Source organism: Poecilia latipinna, unplaced genomic scaffold, assembly GCF_001443285.1.
Source record: "Poecilia latipinna isolate Pla-1442-1.1 unplaced genomic scaffold, P_latipinna-1.0 Scaffold1628, whole genome shotgun sequence".
NCBI lineage: Eukaryota > Metazoa > Chordata > Actinopteri > Cyprinodontiformes > Poeciliidae > Poecilia > Poecilia latipinna.
This window is the reverse complement of record NW_015114244.1, coordinates 173,111-194,484: the sequence shown is the minus strand read 5'-3', so window position 1 is coordinate 194,484 and position 21,374 is coordinate 173,111. Positions and strand designations below refer to the sequence as shown.

At 37.5% G+C, this 21,374-nt stretch overlaps 1 long non-coding RNA gene across 1 annotated transcript in view; it reads left to right on the top strand.

The window, feature by feature from the left end:
• The window catches only part of LOC106964134 (uncharacterized), a 37,625-nt gene extending 23,404 nt beyond the window's left edge, over window positions 1–14,221 (top strand). The window contains exon 2 of the long non-coding RNA XR_001428331.1: window positions 13,571–14,221. This is a non-coding gene — a long non-coding RNA (uncharacterized LOC106964134). The remainder of the gene's footprint in view (window positions 1–13,570) is intronic.
• The last annotated feature ends 7,153 nt before the right edge of the window (window positions 14,222–21,374 follow it).

Here is a 21,374-nt window from a genome sequence, read left to right as displayed (position 1 = left end):
ACGCATAAACACAATGCCTGTGTGACAATATTTGATGTAAATTTATAAAAACTAAACAGAATTTACCTTAAATTAATGCTTCTTAAAGTCTTTTGTTACAACCATTTGTGGATTTTTTTAAAGTCAGCTCTAATTTTCTTGCCAATATTATATTTTTTACTTTCACCGAATCTTTTAAAAACTTTTAGTTTATATTTTAGGGCGTATTTTGCAGTAAACTCAGATGCCAACATGATGAATAGATTGTTGCAGAGAGTTGCTGGGGAAAAAAAGTAATTTTATTCTGTAAACTTACACAGGAAACATTTATTTACCACTTGGCGCCTTCATTTTTGACACTATGCATTTTTGACTAAATGACAAAACAAGCAAAAGTAAAAATAAAAATAAATCAACATCCTTATAAACAGATAATTTCTCTGCTCCATTTTGCAGAAACCTGTAGTCTTGGTTGAATTACTAAAATATAATTTTATAAGCTGGGAAATAGTGAAGAAAATGAGTTCTCCTCTCTCAGCGTCTCCAAAATGATGTTGGTATTATTCTGATTTTATTTCAGACCAGTAACATGGACACTCGCCTCATGAATTTATAAAATCAACCAGAGTTTTAATGGATCTTGCTCTTAATATACTGACATTAAATATAAAAACCTAATTTTGACGCTATTATCGGTTTGTGCAGGAGCTTTTAGTTTCCTAAAATTGACATTCAGACTTTATTGTTATGCTGATTATCCTCATGAAACACTTAATTATATTCTTGAACAGTGCATCTCGCCACCATCTGAATCAGTTAAATCTCTGGGGCTTTTGTGTTTTATGAAAGGCATTATTTTACTTGCACAGACTAATGAAAACGCACATTGAGATTTCAGTCAGCGCATCCACAACGATGCAGTGCATTTTAATACAACATCCAGTTGTTTATTTCTTCAACATGTTCAGTTTTCTCCACAGTTTGCCCTTGAGGCAGGAAAACTTCCCAACAGTGAGTAAGAATGCATAACGAGATATATAACGAGACTTTTGACGGACATGTTTGTGGTTGCAGGGTTTGAACTCTCGGGTCACACCGCTGCCCTCTCACCACCGCCTTCAAAGAAGTGCATTTCAAAGGAGCCGATAATCTTCAACAACAGGAGTAATTTATGGGTCACTGTAGCCAAGTCACGGTTTATTAATTCAGAGAGCCGACGCAGGTCACTGCCAGCGACTGGGGCGAGTTGAATAACATGTTGCCCAAGCTCCCTGAGCTGCACCAAGGTGGAAGTGAATTCTAATCCAGCCGTCCTGCTGCACGGTTTACTAATAAACCGCAGAGAGCAGGACGGGGTGCGAAGGCAAGGCTCAAGGCCAGAGAGCGACTCAAACCTGGAGGATTGTAACGGTAGTTAGTTGGTACTTCATATAATCTAAACCTAAAGTTTACAATTTACTTCACATTTTTATTTCAAAATATTAAACACTAGAGCACATACAAACTAATTAGTACAGTAAAAGCAGGGCGTAAAGAGACGGTACGCCACATTTTTTCAAAACGAAATCCTAAAACTGTTAGTGATTTACTCGAATTAGAGCTAATGCTAACTTTAGCATGCTATTTCTGGTTGTAGCCAGTTGAAACTAGTGTGCTGGAACTATCATCTGTAGCTAGCTGTAGCTAGAACTACAAAGCTTATGTTAGCATTAGCTACAACTAACATTTGTGTTAGCATGGTTGTTGCTAACTATAGTTACAAAGTGTGCTACAGCTAGCAACCGTGTGCTAGCATTAGCATGCTAGTTGCTAAGGATAGTCCATGGATCGCTAATCTTTGTTTTCACAGCAAACAAGTGTCTCTTTGGACTTTTTGTATGAAATTTGGCTAAAAAATATATATTTTTAAATAGTTATGTTGAATTTACATAACATAACAAGAGTAGCACTTGCAATGTCTTATGTCAACTTTTCCCACTTTAACAGAATTTGAGCCAGTTTATTAGGCGTGGATGAATTCAAAACCAAACAACTGTAATTCCTCAAAGCCTTTTTCCCCATTTACAGTGAAAATACAACTAAAAGTATGTCTGTTAGTCATACCCTGTAAGAAATTTGTACTTTTACATTATCTGTGACATTTCTGTGGCATTTGAAGCCACTTCCTCGCCGTTCTCCTGGAGCACATACAGGGATCGGATAAGCCATCTATATTGGATTTAAATCCCAGGATCAGAATGTTCCTATTAAAATACCCTCAAGCTGAAAACCCGATGACATTTACATCTGCTGATTGCTATTTCAGATCGGTGCGACATCCAGTGTGTTATTTGGATGTCGTCTGGATAGTTGGTGGCGCTCTTATTCTGCAGAAATGTCTGGATGAAGTGGGGAAGCTCCCTGCCAGACGTCCATTAAACGTAATGTTGTGACAGGCGGGAGTCGGCTGCAAATGAGCATGTGTCACTTTGCAGAGTTCATACTCTATATGTTTCAGCAGGTGCTTGTGTGCCTTCGCCTGTGTTTATACCAAAGTGTCACAACAAATGATTGGAAACATGTATGAGCTGATTCTGTGTGCGGGCGTCCATCACCGGCGCTCTAATGGAAACGTCTCTCCTCTGGATGACGGAGCGAAACGCCTCTTGTTTACAAAATGGAAATCTTGTGCAGTCAATCATTTATTACAGTTTTTTATGTGTTTTTCAGCTGAGTTCGAACTTGATGCCAGGAATCTACCTCCATGTTTGGAGAAAGACAGGCGATATGGACTTGGAATCTCATCAATACATTTCATAGTAGTATTGTGATAATGATAAAATGTTTTAGAGAAAACTATTTATTACACATTTTTAGGTGATTTCATGGCTGTGGAACACAAATACTCCTGAAAAACCTTCCCATTTTAAATTGGCTTCTTAAAAATGAGTGTGATTTTTCACAGAGATGCCCAAAAATTGTACTCAAGTAAGAGTATCACTACTTAAACATATTTTATTCAAGTAAAAGTAGCTGTCCAAAAATGTTTAAAAGAAAAAACTATTTGGTAAAAAGTCTACTCAAGTACAGAGTAACTAATCAAATTATCAATCATTTAATATTTAAAAATTATATTATCAGATGGACCAAATTATAAAGTTAAGTGGAAATTTTGGTATTTTAAGGACCAAAATGACAATAATTCATGTAACAAAGAATAACAAAATCAGGCAAAAGAAAAATTTTCCAAATCAGTTTCTTTCAATACAAACCTCATGAAACTTTAATAAAAACTGCAGGTGTGTCTGAATCTTTGGTTAAAACATGTTTGTTTTTCATTCAGTGGGTAGAAAATCCAGAAATTTTACTCAAGAAGAGTAGAGATACTTCAAAATAAAGTTACTGAAGTAAAAGTAAGAAGTACAGCATGGAAAAAATACTCCTAAAAGTACATAAAAAAAAAAAAAAAAAGTTACTCAAGTAAATATAACCGAGTAAATGTTATGACCCCACCCCGCTGTCTCAGTAAACCCAGCTGACCAACATTGTGGAGCTCTGATTTTGTTGCTAGGTAACGGGCTGGCCTTTGCTGGGGTTGCTAGGTAACGGGCTGGGCTTTGCTGGGGTTGCTAGGTAACGGCGCAGGGCTGCTCATTTGTACATTCCGGAAGTTTCTGCCAACAGGTCATTGCCAAGACACCAAAAACTAGTAACTTTAAGCACTTTGTCTGTTTCACAAATCAAATAATTAAAAAAAAAATTGTTCATGCGTGAAATTACTGGATGTAAACAACAACATGCAACATGTCTGTTATTTATTACTCCATTCTGGCAACTTTACAGTTTAAAACATAACGTTGTTACAAATGTAACTGAGTAAGTAGAACTAGTTACTGCCTAACTGGATTTTCTATGTCATTCAGCTGCACACAGAAATTACATTTAAATATACATTAAAATTTAATGATATGATGGAACAAATAAAACATTTCCAATAATGACGGTTCTTTTTGTTCTACTGTTTGAAATTTATCGAAACAACGATAAATCAAAATTCTTATTGTGACAGAACATTTTTGCGATAAATGATAAACGATCCAATAAATACCCACCCCTGCTAAGCGCCTCATACTGGCTCTGTGGTGCCAAATTTATGCAGAACATCATCAAACTGAACAGAAAATGCAGATTTTGCTGTTCAGGCTCCTTAATCCTCCTGAACCATCTTCAGTATAAAGACACTGATCTTGTTCTGGATGCCATCAGTTTACAGAGACAACGAGGTGCTTAGTCAGAGGGATTTTATTATAAAACATCAAGTTTTCCTCCACCAAACAGCAGTTTTTGTAGCTTTTCCCCTGATTTCCACCAGTGATGGACAGGCACCCAGAGGATCAGCCCAGTAAATTAGCAGGACTGCTGCCTAATCATGTAAGCGACACCCACAGACATCTGGTAAACACTTCAGCCGGAACCATGCAAATGAACTCTGGCATAATGGACGGCCAATTATGGATCTGACTGATGGGCGAGCACAGGGGGCTCAGGCGTTTTGTGTGTGGATTTTGTTTTTGTGAAAGCCAGCGTACAGCGTAAAGGTGTTTTACACGCTTTATTATAAATATGATGTTCACATTAAACATTTCCTGTTCGTATTACAACACTGTGTTAGGACCACTGGAGATAGGAAAGAGGAGTAAATGTCTGCAAAATATGTTAAATTTTCTGAATTGGAAAAGTCAACGATTTGCAAGAGAAAAAAATCTGAAATTTTGAGGTTAATCGAAGGAATTTTCTAGAAAAAACAAGAACATTTCTGAACTTGAAATGTCAAAAGTTTAAAGAAATATAGAGCTTAATCACAGAAATTTGTAGAAAAACAAGGAAATTTATACGCATCTAGGCTGAAAACTTTAGTTTTTGGAATCGCAGAAATTTTCAAGTTGAAAATCTAAATCTCTCTAGAAAATTTCTTAGAGTAATATCAAAATTTCTGGGGTTTTCTTGCAAATTTTAAACTTCTGCAACTCAGAAATTTTCTGGAAAAATCTTTTAAATTTTTTTTTCCAATTTCTCTTGGAAATTTCTGACTCGCAGACCTCAGACAATTTCTAAAATTAATCTCATTTTTTAATATTTCTCTTGTAAAATTTCAACTTTTGGAGCTCATAAATGTCCTGGTTTTTTCTGTGAAATACAGAAATTTATTTCTCCTTTTTTTCTAACTACAATGGCCCTAATTCACTGTCGTATAGCATAGATTTGTTTTAAATGTTTTTATTTTTAAATTAGATCTACACGGTTGCAAACATGTTGAGTTTATCTCAGTATTGTGTATCAGAGTGGATTTTTGCTGCTCTCTCCCCCCTGCAGGTTTCCTCATCTGTGCGTGACAGCATGACGAATTTACATTACGTTTATAAATGTGTGTGTGTGTTGGGGGTCCTGTTGCTCGTGGGGGTTGGACGTTCCTCTCCAAAGGTATGGTTTGCGACGCAGCAGGCAGGTGACGAGGATTATGCAGCCGCTGGCAGAGGTAAATAATGCGGCCACGCTGCCGGCCGCCGTAGCGGTTGCCTTGGAAACAGAGAGCAGAGAGTGGCCCTAATTTTGTGTTGGACTCCCTGAGACAGATGAGCTGTTTGGCGTGTCGAGGGAGGTTGTTCTTCTGCGTTTGTGTTGGAGGAACAGACACAGGATCCGCCATTATCCTGCTGCTGAACGAGCTGAAATGTTTCAGCATGAATATCTGGAGAGCCTGAGGAAGAGATAAATATGTGATGAAATTTATTTTGAAAAATAAAACTAAATTGGTGAACATCACTGCAAAAAGACAAAATCTTACCAAGTGTTTTTGGTATAGTTTCTCTTAATGCACTTTAAATATGATAAAACTCTTGGAAGTAGAAAAATATAGAAGCTTCTTTTAGGTTTTATTTCATTAATTTTAATGAAATAAAACCATTTCCACTGGCAGATTATTTCACTTATAAAATGGGAAAAATGTCATGTCATAAGTGGAATAATCCACCAGTGGAACCAGTGCTTGTTCATCAATATTAATGAATTATTCTCTTAATACAAGCTCCTGTAGACACCTTGCATGTTATTGTTTAAATCCGTAAAATTCACGAATGAGAGAAGAAGGTATTATTAGTTTAGTGCGCTGCAGCAAATGGTGAAATAACGCAGAGAAACTGTTGGAGAACAATTCAAAACCACTTATCCTTCCTTTTCCTCTCGCTCTGAGTCGCCTACATACACACAGACCCGTTTCCATAGCAACTAACTGACAACAGCTCCACTATATGGATTCAATACGTAAACATTTCCCACACAAAGAAGAAGACATTCAGTCTGTTACAGTTTTTTGTTTTCAGGCTTGATGTTCACTTTGAGATTATTAAGTGATCGCTGTGGTAGCTTAGCTGCAATTAGCCAAGCTAACACAGTCGTGGTTGATTAGCTAATTTAAAGTCCTGCTCTACTGATGATGTGTCAGAGTTGGTGCTTAGTTGCTCTTTTTTGTTGTTTTTTTAACTGAACTGAAGCACACAGAATTCCACAGCACATCTAGATGCTTCGGTTGCCATAGTCACGCTAGCATAACTGACGTCCTTCCCTCATCGCTATTTTTCTTAATTAAAACTTTATTCTGAACTTGCTTTCTAGTTTTTAAAGTGTTGACAAAGGGTCCCTTTTTCTTGTATATATCACACACACACTTAAGGTTTAGTGCATTATATTGACAACTTAGTAGCTAAAACCAAAGCTAGCCATTGTCAGTGAGGAGTTTTTTGCCCATCTTGTGTGTGTGACGTCACGTTGATTACTTGTATTATTTTAATTATACAAAGATATTTGCAGTAGAAACTAGACCAAAAATACTTTGTAACATTTTCTTTTTGCAGTGAAATTATCTGAATATTCTATTTTTGGATGATATGCGCCGCCGTAGAGGTGACAGGACTCATGTTTTATAACCCACTGCAGCAGATTGCACCAGTTGACTCATGAGATGTTTGCACACCTGCTGAAACTAAAATAATTACCTGCTGGTGGGATTAGATTAGAGGAGGCTCCTGTAAATCAAACCAAATGGGGTTCATGACGATACTAACATGATATTGAGTTTTCATGATTAACAGGAGACACATTTTTCTGGGTTTAAAGACTCTGATCACTGTGGAATATTCATTTTTGAGATAATTATGACGTTTGGAGCTAAAAAGGTTTACATATTTCTCAGTGTGTCATTATACAACTTGGTCTGAAAGTTTAATGTGAAATTTTTTTATGTCATTTCATAAAAAAATACATTACAAAAACACAAAATCTTCACAAAGTCTAGTTCCTACTACAAATATCTTGAACAAGTAAGACACTGGAAATTGTTTTAATAATTCCTTAATATTGATGAAAAGGCAGATTTTTTGGGAAGAATGTCTTGTTATGAATAAAATAATGCAACTAGTACTTTTTTCATTAATATTGAGGAATTATTAACTTAAAACAACTTCCTATACCTTATTTATGAGATAATTTTGTCTTATTTCAATATGAAATAAGACCAAAAATACTTGGTAAGATTCTGTTTTTACAGTGTAATGTGCAGGTTGTGCTAATGTATATAAAACATAATGTATTTGCTCCTTTTGTCTCTTCCACAGCTATAAAATCAGACCTTTGTTATGTCAAGTTGTAGGTGGAGTCTGAACAGTCGATCAAACTTTGCCGATGACGGCTGGACAACAGCAAATATTTCAGCGACATTAATAAAATCTTTCATTTTCAGCCTCTGCTCCGCGGTTTGATGTTACTGTTTCTCATTCAGCGCACCTCGCTCCGTCCCTGTCATCCGCTGGACAATGAATCAATAGTTGAAGGAGACGTCTGTGGGAATGGGAGGAAGCGAGAGACCTCGGGGTCGGGAGAGGAGCGAGGCCAGACTTTAAGATGCTCAGATGAAGAGTTTCAGCGCTAAACTCTAAATCAGTTCAGGTCACAGTGAAGGAGCTATAAACGGCTCCCATAAGAGATAAGGTAAACATTTTAATGCTGTCTCTGTGTTTGTGCAACAGCCAAATGTTCTGGAGAAAAATGTTTCAACTGCAGCATATTTGTGGTTTGTTTTTCTGTTTACAGATCAATTTGGGTTTAAGGTCTGCAGAGATTTTACGGAGCTGAAGTTTGATCAGATTCTGCTGTATGAGTTAGCGCCACACAGCAGGGGGCTGGCGCTGTTACAGATGGAAGGACAAAAAAGGAGTAAAAGTCCGCCAAAACATTTTATTTTATTTTTTAATAATCTCAGAAACTTTCTAGGAAAAATTTTGAAATTTCTGAGTTTCAAAAGTTGAAGATTTACTAGAGAAATAAAACAGAATATAATCTCAGAAATTCTCTAGAAAAAACCCCAGAAATTTTTGAGTTTGAAAAGTTGAAAATTTTCAAAATAGTTTTTTTACACTAGTGAAAAATGTTTTGAGTACATTTGTAATGGAAACAGCTATTGGGAAAACCAAACTGAAAGGATCATGAGGTGTTTCTGAGGCTTTAGGGTTTCACGTTGGGAGCCATTATCCATAAATGCCGCTTTTTAAGTAAAACCTAAGTTTGTTTGGCTAGAAAGTCTGTTTTAACTGGGGGTGTTTGAACACAGAACCGAACTCTGATGTAGACCAGAAACAGTGAACTGGTCTGCATAAAAACCTCAGTCTTGGTTCAGTTGAAGTGAATTCTGTTTGAATGCTTATGTGAACGGCAAGCAGACCAGAAAGCGCTTCAAAAGCAGGAAGTGGACCACAGGACAGGGCATTTTGGGTGAAGTACAACCAAAACAAATGCGCCAGTCTAGCACAAAAGACAAAAGAGAATCCTACAACCACTAAAGTCTCCATTTTTGTTTACATTTTGTGAAGGAAGTTGCTTTCGAAGTGTTCTTCAGAGGATTTCATGTTGTTTCCTTCAGTGGTTCTTGGTGCAGCGCCACCACTGGTTTTTCAAAGAGTTTGCAGTGTGAAAGAGAACCACAGCAGCTGGAAATGTAACAAATGTTGCCACTTTGGTTCTCAATCAAGCCGAGTCTACCGGACTACACCCTAAAATTACTCCAAGAATGAATCAACAGCGTCACTGAAGATAACCAGAAGTCAACAAGTAAACCTCTGAATGGTTTAAAACAAACAAAAGGAAGGTTTTGAAGTGACCCAATTCAAGTCCGGACTGAAATTCGATACAGAAGCTGCGGCAGGTTCCGATTCCTCCACAGCAACCATGAAAGACTTGCTCTCGTTTTTACACAAATCGTTTCTGCCAAATGTGACACAAGCATTAATTAGGTTTACGACACAGCTACACTTTTTCACAGAGGTGGTCCAGTTGGTTTGGAAATTTAAGTTTCGGAAATTAAATTGTGTTCGATCTTAAAACATTAAATCAAAGAATCAGAATAATGCTTCAGCATCCAGAATGATCAATGAGTCTTTGTAGCGCCGACCAATGCCTCCCTGTTCATTTCATCCCTTTGGCAGAAGGTAGGCCTCATTCATAATGTATCGTGCATATAAAACACAACAGACTCCATCAGATTTCAGACTGTAAACCGTCTGGCTTCAGTCCCAACAGCAGTGCCCAGGGCATCCTAAAACACACACACACACACACACACACACACACACACACACGTAAATCTAAACATTTCCTGTTCAAACATTGATCTGCAGTCTTTTGTTTTCAATTTAGTCACACCTATAATCACTAAAAATGGGCTTTACTGCTAATCAACAACTCTGTTGCTGTTAGAAATTAGGTCTCTTTATATTTAGTTGCTTTTATTCTGGAGTTCTTCCCTTCCTGTCTGTACATGTAGTTTAATTTTGACACTATTTGACTTTGGTAAATACTGTTTCTGTTTGTATTCTAAATATCTATAAACCTGTACCAAAGATCATCTTCAGTCTGCTTGTAAAGCTCTTGGTTTATGTGAACGCGAAACAGACCGAAGGTCGTTACAAAAGGAAGAAGCCATCGAATGCGCAAGGAATTCTGGGTAAATGCAATCAAAACAAACAAGCTCAAAATTTTATATTTGGGGCGCTTGCGGGAGAAATATCTCTTAGTTTTTATGTTTTTTACCAAATAAAGAAAAAAATCCTACAACCGCTAAAATCTGACGCTACTCCATTTTTGTTGCAACGCCATTTAACCGTTGTTAAATGTCCTCTCCTCATTTTGCACTACGTTACCCATGATGCACCCGTTTGTTTTGTAGTTCCACTCGCTCGTAGCTTAGCGAGTTACTTTCTGTGCTTCGGTGTGGCTCAGTGTCCTGAATCAGCTTCAACGGAGCAGGAAATGCCATCCGCTACTCTTATAATGCAAGTATAATTTACATTATAATTTTTTTCTGCTCGAAATGTGTGTTTACTTTGGTTATTAAGCTAGTTGGTGAAATTATCTCATGTTTTATCTAACTAGTAACTTCATGGGGTATCTTGGTGTGTAGTTTTAATGGTTCTCTGCATCGAAAGAAATCTGTTTTAGGTGTTTTGAGTAATTTGGCTTACTGGAGACTCTTCTATTAGGTTTGAAATTTTACCCTAACGTTAGCCCGTGACGTATGTAATGCACCAGCACTAAGCTACCAGTTAGACGCTATGAAGCTTACCGGAAATTACGTGCTCTGTAAACAACCATCCCCCGCTGCTAAGAGAGAAGTGCCGATCCGAACCCGACGGCTGTTAATGTTTATTCAGTATTTAGAGGTGTGGCCAACACGGACTGAACGTCTTCCCTCCGCTGCCATTGCTAAAACTATATGGGACATTTCCACTCCAGAAAGGAAGAGGGAGCTTTTTCCTTTATTATCTGCTGTCTTCCGTTTTTATTTTCTTGTGAGATCTGTGATATTGTCACCTTTTGGGAGGAAGTTCACTCTCAGATTTGAACTTCTCTCTTCTACTTCAGCAAAGCTCGCAGCTTGTCATAAATTCTGTAGCTTTCTATGTCCTTCTAAATCTGGTCTGTAGTTGCATCTTTTTTGGTCTCCTACTGCCTCTAGTGGTGTGGGGGTGATAACACAACTAAAATCTTTATTACTAATTATTAATTCTGGCATTACTGGCACAGTAAAAGATGAATTTCTTTAATAAAACACTTAATTTGCTCAAATATGTAGAGCTAATGTGGATCTTTTATATAAAAAAGGTTTCAGCGTTTAACTATAAATCATCAGAATGATCGAGTGTTTTTGTTTTATCCCCAAAACTGTGAAATTAGAACCTAATCTTGTTTTGTTTTTAATCTGTCATAAAAACGTTCCAACTTGTTGTTAATGTGACATTGTTTCGATGAAATCACATTTGAATGTTGTTAATGTGCGTTACAAGCCATCACTGTGGAGAAGAAACCATTGAGAGGAGCAATTTAAACACAAACTGAGTCGTGTCATACCACCACAGCACAGACGAGTACTCACCTTGCCTACAGCAGATTTTCTATTTAATCAGCATTGCTAGGCAACCATTGTTCAAGCTGCAAGGACACCTGTTACATAGAAATATTTCTTTATAAACTGTAAATCAGACCGAGAGAACAGTGAGTCTGAGGAAAGTCATCTCGTTAGGAGGTTTAATTTCTCTGCGGGGAATTAAAAAATCTGCTCGGGACTCGTTTCCAGTTCATAAATCAAATCCTGACGAGGCTGACGCACAAAACGGCGAAGCCTGTTCGGCACCTGTTGGAGCCGGAGCCACGATTTCAGGAGTTAATGCAGGAATTTGCAGTTTCAGCTCCAGATTAATGAGTTCTGCAGAGCTGCTGAGTTGACACAGTTCAGGGTTTGATGTCCTTGTGGTTCTTTTAATGCAAAGCTGACCTGTTTCACATGTTGCAAGAGGTCATAGATTGGTGTGTTAGAGTGTGGATGGACTCCCTAAACTCCCAGAGTGACAGAAAAAGCAGCTGCCTTCATTCATTTGACTAAAATTTACACAAAGCATTGATTGGCCTGTAAACTGTCGTCTGGTCTGAGCGAGTAATCAATGCGCTGCAGTGACAGTGTCTCTGCTGAGAGACTCACTACTTTCTGAATGAGTCATTCTGCCGTTTTTCCAGCAGAAGAGATGACACCACAGAGCATCAGCTGCGTTTCTGTTTCCACATCAGTGGGCTTTGACTGGGCGCATGGACGGGTTCATAGTGAAAGTGGTTAGAGGCTAAATATCAGCCGATATAATGATTCGCTTTCAGTGTTTGGGGTTATTACAGCTTCCTGAAAAATGTGCATTCTGCTCCAGAATTGTCCATCCATCCATCGGTTTGCAGAGCTGCAGCCTGGTAGATGAGGATACCATTAAAATGTTTATTTCTGTAACTCTAATTTCTCTTACACGGCACACAAATGTTGATTGCAAAGTTACACAGTCAAACATTAACTCCAACAGTTTGAGTTTTATAACTAGTCATAAGCGAAGAAAAAACATGTTTCAGCATCATATTTTCACCATGTATTCATTTATGAATAGCACAGTTGCCAACTACTTTCGCAAGCTAAGTAGTTGGCAAGCTACTTAGCTACTTAGTTGGCAAGCTTACTATTTAATTTGCAGCTAAATATTTACCTTCAAACTAAATAGCAAGCATAATATGTAGTTAGCTAAATAGTTAGCTGAGTATTTAGCTTCAAATGAAATATTTAGATAATATGCAAATTGACTTGCCAAAAAGTGGAAGTAGACTACCAAAATAAAAGCACAGAACTAACTAAAATTTAACTAGTGCAAACTAAATATGCATATATTTAGTTTAAAACTAAATATTTGTCTTGCTAGCTAAATATTTAGTTTGAAACTGACATTTATGAAAGTTCTCAGCTTATGGTTTCTTAAATATCTCTGGCTTTTTATGTTTTTATGGTTTAATATCTTGTTGTCAAAGATGCATCACCTTGTCTGTTTCCATCATTTTAACCCTTTTAGCATTTATCCATCTGGTATTTTTTAATCTCTACAAAGGACAGAACATTACATTTTCTCTTAAAGGTTTAATTCTTCTTTCTGAAAGACAATATTTGTTTTTAATCACATTTTTGCTAATTGCCATCGGCTAAAAGAGCAAATCAAAAACTGAATTTAATTTCAGCGTTTTGTTGACAAAATCTGTGCAGATGCACATGACCAACTTGCTTTGTGTTTTTAATGTAAATATATATACAATATAGTACATATTTAAAAACAAATTAGTAGCTTTCAATGTGCAAAATCTTTGCTCAGGTATTTTTTTGGCAATGTTCTTGTCACATTTCTGAGTTCTGGTGTCTTTCCAGCTGTATGTAGCAGCCATAAAAAACTGCAAAGCCCTAAATCCTATAATCCCTTTTTAATAGTAGTTATAAACAAAGACAGTCTTCAAGCAATCCGAATGGTAACTGCATACCGTAGATGTCAAACCTCCAAAAAAAGGTTGGAAATCAAGCATTTTTCTTGTTCCTCTTTTAACCCTGAAAGCTTTAAATACCCCGATATGCATTTTCCTCCTTCTTTTCACGACAAACCTGGCCTGTACTGTACTAAATTACTTGTTAAGATGGATCATGTTTTATTTCTTGGAGCTTGGCGGCTTTCTGAGTCGGGATCCCGTCTCGGGGCGGACAACAAATCGGCTCCTTCACGGCCCAGTGAACCATCGACTGGGTAACCAGCAGACAGGAAAGATGCATGGGGCTTTAAACTGTCGCTGGCCTCTGCACTCTTCCTCTCCGAACCGTGCGCTGCTCCGTGACTCTGGACGTTACACACAGAATAAAAATGAGGCGAGACAGCTGGAAAATTTAACATGTTGTCAGGCTGCTCTCTGTGATTTAGGAACTGTGGATTGGAGTCATTTGTTTTAGCTAATGTAAATACAGTGATGGTGGGGCTGGTGATGCACAACGCTCACTGGGGTTACTGGTAATGGGAGTGTTACACTGGGATATGCTGATTACTCTGGTGTAGCATTTTGACTTATACCCACATCAGTGTTGCAAATGGTGCCATTTTGGTTGATGGCACCAGTTAAATTTGGTTTTAACGAGTTATAAGAACAGAAGCTGATGCACAGTTGGTATTTTAAACTCTACATTTTCTACTTCTAATTAAAACTGATGTGAAATAACTATGCAGGATGATCAGATGCATGTTGAATCACTATACACCACTTTATTTCTATTCCTGTTGTAACAAGTAATAAATGAATTTATCATTTAATCGCATGAACTCAATAATTTCCATTTGGATTATTTATTGTTTTCTCTTTTCTCTCTGTTTCGACCAAAAACTGGATGATAAAAGTCTTCAGTCTGGCTTTTTGGTCTCAACTAACCCTACTATTTGTTTATTTTGTATTTAAAATGTCTTCCAGTTCCAGTGTAAAATGTACATTGGAATTTAAAGTTTATAGATCTTTGAAATGTGTTCTTGCATTATTACACCATTATCAATATATGACTTGAAAATAGACAGACCAATCTATTAGTTTTTAGTTTACGTTATATCTCAGCTTGTTACAATAACACAAAATTGTCCCAGAAATTGATGCAACAAACAATAAAACTGTTGTTTTGAGCACATTTTCAAGTATTATAGTGGTAATGGCAAGATCAATAAACTTGTTTTGCCATTATTGATCGAATAAAAAAAATAAACACTAGCGAAAGCTCACAAGTGTTAGGTATTTACTGCTAAAACCATTCAAACTTATGAAATCTGCTTGTTTCTTCTTCAGTTTACTATAAACATGCCCAAAAAATGCAAAACCCACAAACACATTTGTGTCACTTTCACAATTACCTCTTAATCCTCTAAGTTTATTAAAAAAAAATACAAAAAAATACTTCTCAGGATCTCAAACAACAAGTTTTCAAGTGAAGGTGTAAAAAAATAAAGTCTTCCTCTTCTTTGTTGCTCTTTTCCTCCGCTCCCGTGCCACTGCAAATGAAAAAGCAGATTATGTTAATACAATGGTTGGCACGTAAGCAGCTTAGCTAGCATCCAATCTTTGATCCACATTATCAGACACAAGAAATCCCACAAAGAAGGCTGCGTGTTCACATGCTGCCAGCCTGCTCTGATGTTGCAGCACGTATGCCGTTTGGCTTTCTGCTACCGACACAATGGCTTCAGCGAACCTCCAGCTTCTTATACCGAATCACAGCTCGTCTTTAAACGGCTATATATTCACTTTGTCTTTATCTGGGTCATATAGGAGGCGCAAAAGAGAATTAAAAAGATCAAAACAACTTTGTTTTAAGCTGTAAAATTGCCAGAATGTTATTGTTTACATCCTGAAATTTCGCGCATGAACATTTTGCCTGCTTTTTAAAAAAAAAATTTTTAATACTTTGTATTTCTACTGCTTCTGGAAAACAGCCAAAGTGCTTAAAGTTGCTGTTTTTTGGTGTCTTGAAAATGACCTGTTGGCAGAAACTTCCGGAATGAGCAGGCCCTGCGCTGTTACCTAGCAACCCCAGCAAAGCCCAGCCCGTTACCTAGCAACCCAATCAGAGCTCCAGCATGTTGGTCGACTTGGGTCATAGCTAGTTACGTTTACTCAAAAAACCTTTTGAAAAAATTTACTTTTAGGAGTAGTTTTACTAAACTGTACTGATTACTTTTACTTAAGTAATTTCATCATGAAGTATTGCTACCCTTACTTGAGTAAAATTTCTGGATTCTCGCCCCTCTGTGAGTAAATTCACTGAATGAAAAACAAATATGTTTTAATGTGCCATGCTGGAGGGCAAAAACATGACTTTTATTTGTCTATCCCATGATAGAACAACGTTAATTAAATGAAAACCGGAGATGTAGGTGTTATTAATTTAGTGCAGTGTGCAACAGCCAGGGAAATAATAATGCAGAAAAAAAGTTGACAAAAACTCAAAACCACTCGTGTTCTTCGGCTGCTCATTGTCATAGAAACCGACAACAACGGCAATAACATATCAGGATTCAAAACAAAAAAAGACTCAAACATTTCCCACATGAAGAACAGCACATTCATTGGATTACTGTTTTGTTTTCAGGTTTAATGTTTATTTAGTGATTATTAATGCCATTATTTATAAGAGATTGCTGTGGTAGATTGGCTATTTATATCGTAGCTAATAAATTCAGATGTCTCCATTTTTTAACTAGACCGAAACGAACCGAATTCTGCAGCACATCTACATGTTAAGGTTGTCAAAGTCAAGCTAGCATAGCTAACCTTCCTCCTACTCCCTCGCTTTTTTTTTTTTATTAAAACTTTTTTCCTGATCTCATGTAGTTGTTGTAGTGTTTACAGTTAGTAGCAAGGCACTGCATCCCTTTGTCTTTTATACCACGCATGGATTTAAGATTTAGCGCATTATGTTGACAACAGCTAAAGCCAATGGTAGTCATTGTCAGCTAGCAGCTTTTTTGCCTTCCAGCAGGGATATTGGGAGGGCAAGACATCATACTGCAATGTGTCTATGAGTTCAATAATTAACTGCTCGGGTTCTAGGGAGTCAGCGGACGCGACCTCGCCGCTCTTTGACCTCCTGCTGCAGTTCTGCTGAAAAACCCTCGGACCAGTTGCAGCAAGCTCTGTAAAAGTCTTATCTAACAAACACAGACGCTCGTTCTCTCACACTTTGCGCTATCTTAAAACTTTCAGCCTGACATATCTCCGTCACATACACTCCCTTACATTCCAGTTTGCAAACACAATCCCCAACGTCTGTTATTTCAGGTTTCCTCTAATGAAAGTTCTGTCAAACATAAAGGCTGCATCACCTCATAACGCTCCGACTTACTTTAATTTTCTTTAAAAATGGGCCTAACCTTCAGATGCTGGCCTGACCCATTGCTAAACCTCAAACCAAAGCAAGGTCTTAAATTTAATCCAAATGTTTGTCGGCACAACATGATCGCCACAGTCTGGTCGCTGCCTGCCTCCCACTCCGGGTCACTGACCACACTTTCTGTGACCTTTGGGTCACGATGCTCTCACGTTTCCACCCGCTCCCAAGTGCCATGTTAGATACATCTTGGTTAGTGTGTTACTAATTGGTTAAATCTGCCACTTACTGTTGAGTTGTATTAGGCACAGTTGTTTTGTAATTTTAATTAAAAGAGGACATTATACACGTTTTTTATTTATGTGAACGTGTAAGTATATGTATACTTCAGTTTGTGTTTTTACTGCTCCTGAAAACAGCCAAAACGCTTGAAGTTACTATTTTTTGGTGTCTTGAAAATGACCCGTGTCAGAAACTTCCGGAATGAGCAGCACTGCGCCGTTACCTAGCAACCCCAGCAAAGCCCAGCCCGTTACCTAGCAACCCAATCAGAGCTCCAGCCTGTTTGGTCAGCTGTTTTTTTGCTGATTTTACTCAAACTTGGGTAGTAACGAGTTACATTTACTCAGGTAAATCTACTTTTAGGAGTAGTTTTACTGCGCTGTACCTTTTCTTTTACTTAATTTTGCTTTGAAATATCGCTAGTCTTGAGTAAAATTTTCAGGATTCTGTACCTGCTGAGTAAATTAACTGAATGAAGAACAAATATGTTTTAACCAAAAGTTTGTTAAAATGTAATAAGTTCTTTTGTTGAAAGAAACTGAAATGTCTTTTGCCTGATTTTATTTTTTATTACTTACATGAATTATTGTCATTTTTGTCCTTAAAATTCCCACATTTCCACTTAACTTTATAATTTGGTCTGACTATATTAACAACCAGTTACTCAGTACTTGAGTCGATTTTTTACCAAATACTTTTTTACTCTTCAGTAATTTCCCGGATGGCTACTTTTTACTTTTATTTGATTAAAAATATGTTAAAGTTCTGCTTCTCTCACTTGAGTCCAAGTTTTGGCTATTCTGCCCTGCGCTGGTTTTACTGTACAATGGCTGCTGGAAAAGACAAGTCTTTTGTTGAGTTACAGATTCTTCACTTTTCCGTGAATGGGAGAGGACATAAAATGTATTTTTCTAAAACAGATTTACTGTTCACTTGTAGCTTCTTTTAGAAAAATACTGTATAAATATATTGATATACTTGATATTCTCTAAAAGATAACAAAATGGTGTTTGAAATGAACAAATCTCAGTTTCCTCGGTACAAAGTACTTTAAAACCCACTATTAAGAGTCTCTGTTTTTTTTATAACATGCAATCTAGTCAGTTTTTTACAACACTTTAAGACTGATGTTCTTGAATCTGTAGTGATGTAACTCCACCTGGATTCATCCTCCTCTTCTTCACAGACATGGATTCTGTTGGACGTTTCAGTTTTCCATTTTTTGACGAGCAGCTCTTCATATCACTTGACAAAGTAGTGGATTGCCTGGAAGTGTCAGATTCTGGCAGCGGCACCGAGAGCCTCCCCATGGTGGTTTCTCGGTGCCAAGCAAGGCTGAACCGCTGACGACTGTGCCAACACAAGAGCATGGAAGTGGAAATTGCTGAACAGTTGTCCCCTAAAGTAAGCGAAGCAAACATCGCTCTGGGCAAACATGAAGAACACAAGTGGATGATAGACAAGTTTTAAATCCAGCTCTTTGAAAAGATCATTTAAAAGAACTTACACTGTGTTAAAACCTAAACAAAGGAACACGTTTGAGGTGAAAAACAAATAGTTTTATTTTTGGCTTTTTGGCCAAAATACACTCAAGACCATGTATAATTTATAACTACTGATTTTGTTTTGGTGTCCATATATTTTAAGATTTTATTTACACATGAAAGCTAATTCACCAGTCGTCTTTTGCTGAAAACGTTAATCTGTCCTTCCCCTTTTCAAGCTGCAGGTGGTGGTTTAACAGATAAAATAGAAAAATCCTTTATTGTCCTACAATGGGGACTTTTCAGTGCAACAGCAACAAAGTGACAGGCAATCAAAGCAAAAACAATCACAAAGAATATAAAATATGTAAAAACAAAATAAGGAATAAAAAGACTGTGTAGTAAGGGCAAGATTTCAACAAAACTACCATGTAAGGTACAACAGTCCAAAGGAATGTGCGACTGAGTTGGTTAATTTAAAAACATACAAAATGTTCATGTCTCTTTGACCATTATAAAGACGATTTACGATAAAAAATATACTGGTCTGGGTTCAGTTAAAGTGAACTCTGGTGCAGTTTGAATGCATGTGAGAACGCCAAGCGGACCAGAAACCGCTCCAAAAGCAGGAAGTGGACTTACAGTGCAGGGAATTCTGGGTAAATACAATCAAAACAAACACGAGAGTCGAGCGCTAGCGTGATAAATGGATCGAGGTCTTTTACCAGCGACGAAAGAGAAATCCTACAACCGCTAAAATCTGACGCCACTTCATTTTTGTTTCCATTTTGTGAAGAACGAAGTTGCGCTCAGTGTCTTTTTCAGAGGCTTTAGTGTCGTTTGCTTCCGTGGTTCTTGGTGCAGCGCCCCCACAGTTGAGGAGTGGAACAGGTTTTCCAAAGGGTTTGGCTGGTTTTTCACAGTGCAGTGAGAACGAGAACCACAGCAGCTGAAAATGTAACAAATGTTTCCATTTTGGTCTCCAATCGAACCAAGTCTAAAGCGGGAAAATGGCATACCTGCGTCCACGTTCATCCGTCTATAACCACCCACCGTGTTCCCATTCTCAGACTCCCAACATGACAGAGCGATGTTTGATGAAGGCCAAACCAACTCGATAAGTTCGCTTCTCTCCAGTGGCTTCACCAGATCTCAGTCCAGTAGAAATCCTTTTGGATGAGCTAGAATGGGAGATTTGGCTCCTGGTGGTGAAAATAAACGTCAAAACGGTTCAAGATCTCTAAAGAATGGACTAAACAATGGTTCAAGAAATATGAAGGTAAAAGGGGACCAACTGCTAGCAAGGTAAAGATGTTGATGTGATGATTTATAGCATATCTAATGTACATAGTTATGACTTACATTGTTGCCTTTACCTTTTAAAATGCAGAACCTTGAAGAAATTAATCAGATTCAGTCAAACTGTTGCCTTATTCATCTGGTTGGACGTTGTGGGATCAACAGTGACTCACTGTTGTGCCGCTGCTCAGACTCACTGAGTAATGAAGCTCGGCTCCTGCTCACAGGCACAAAAGGTACGACTTTCAGCCGATTCTGACTCAGACGTGACTCACAGCAAATGAGGATCGGCTTGACAGAAATCTGATTTCAGACGGCAGCCTTGAACATTTCACAGAAACTTGTGAGCTGCTGTGAGTTTTATAGTTTTATTGAAAGTGGGAGCCGGAGTTTCCCCAGTTTGAGCTCGTACTTATAGCAGATTTTCACCTGAGCTCTCAGGTCAAAAGGCTGGTACACAAATCATGGTAATAATTACCACATGTCACTGTGAGCAGCTGCATTTCAGTGGCAAACTGCTGTGCTTCTCCGTAAACGAGCCAGCAGTGTTCTTTATTGCTTCCATTTTATTATTTTTAGTACTTTGCAATAACATTTCAGTGGCTGACCTTGTCAGCAATGAATCTTTAAATTATAACAGAGTAAAAGTTGTCTTGTGCTTTTCGTTTTTCCTCTTTCTGTTCACGGTATTTACGATGGTAAATCTTTTTAAGACTTCTTTTAAGCAGAAAATCTGCATTACAGCTGAAAATGTTAGTTTTTACAGTTTTATCTCTTGGCTTGAGACCTATTCTGCAAATTTTACTTTTTGCATGTTTTTGTTTTTCCATTTGGCTTTAAGCTGCTTTTAAAAACACCCAGCCCTTTTTCACAAATAAGTTAATGTTTTGTGGCGCCCAGAAAATGAGGCGTTTCACAGACTTCCCGGTTGTTGAGTCACATTTGACAGGCACTTTGCCGTTGCCTAGCAACCCAAGCTGAGCATGTTTGGTCAGCTAGTTTTACCGCAGTGTCCGCTGTACAATGGCTGCTGGAAAGGCCACATCTTTTGTTGTTGACTTACCATCCAGAAACAACTTTCTGCATTCTTGTTGGTTGTGTAGAAGGCTCTACTCATGCTTTTCAGAGATCTAGAGTTGTTTTATTGTGCATTTTTTGGCAGCCATTTTCATGTGTGAGTATAAACATAGAACAGTTAATTTGGATTTAAAGTGGCAAGATTAAAACAACCAAAAATATGGAATTAATCAGACTAAAATCTCCTTATCTAAGAATTATTTTGGGTAAAAAAAATGCAATGAACTTGTTCTTTATAGGCGATATCCAAGATTATAACTGGAACGAGATTTCTTGTGATTAAAAGTTAATTTTAATGTCTTCATTTCCAATAATATGTTTTCAATTTAATTCAGTGTACAATCTGCCAAATAACTCACATTTTTTATAGTTCATTGTAAGATTGAGCATTAATTTTTATTACAAATCTCTGATTCCTTATTACATGCACCTATGCTAAACTAATATCTGCCATTTCAGATTAGCTGGAG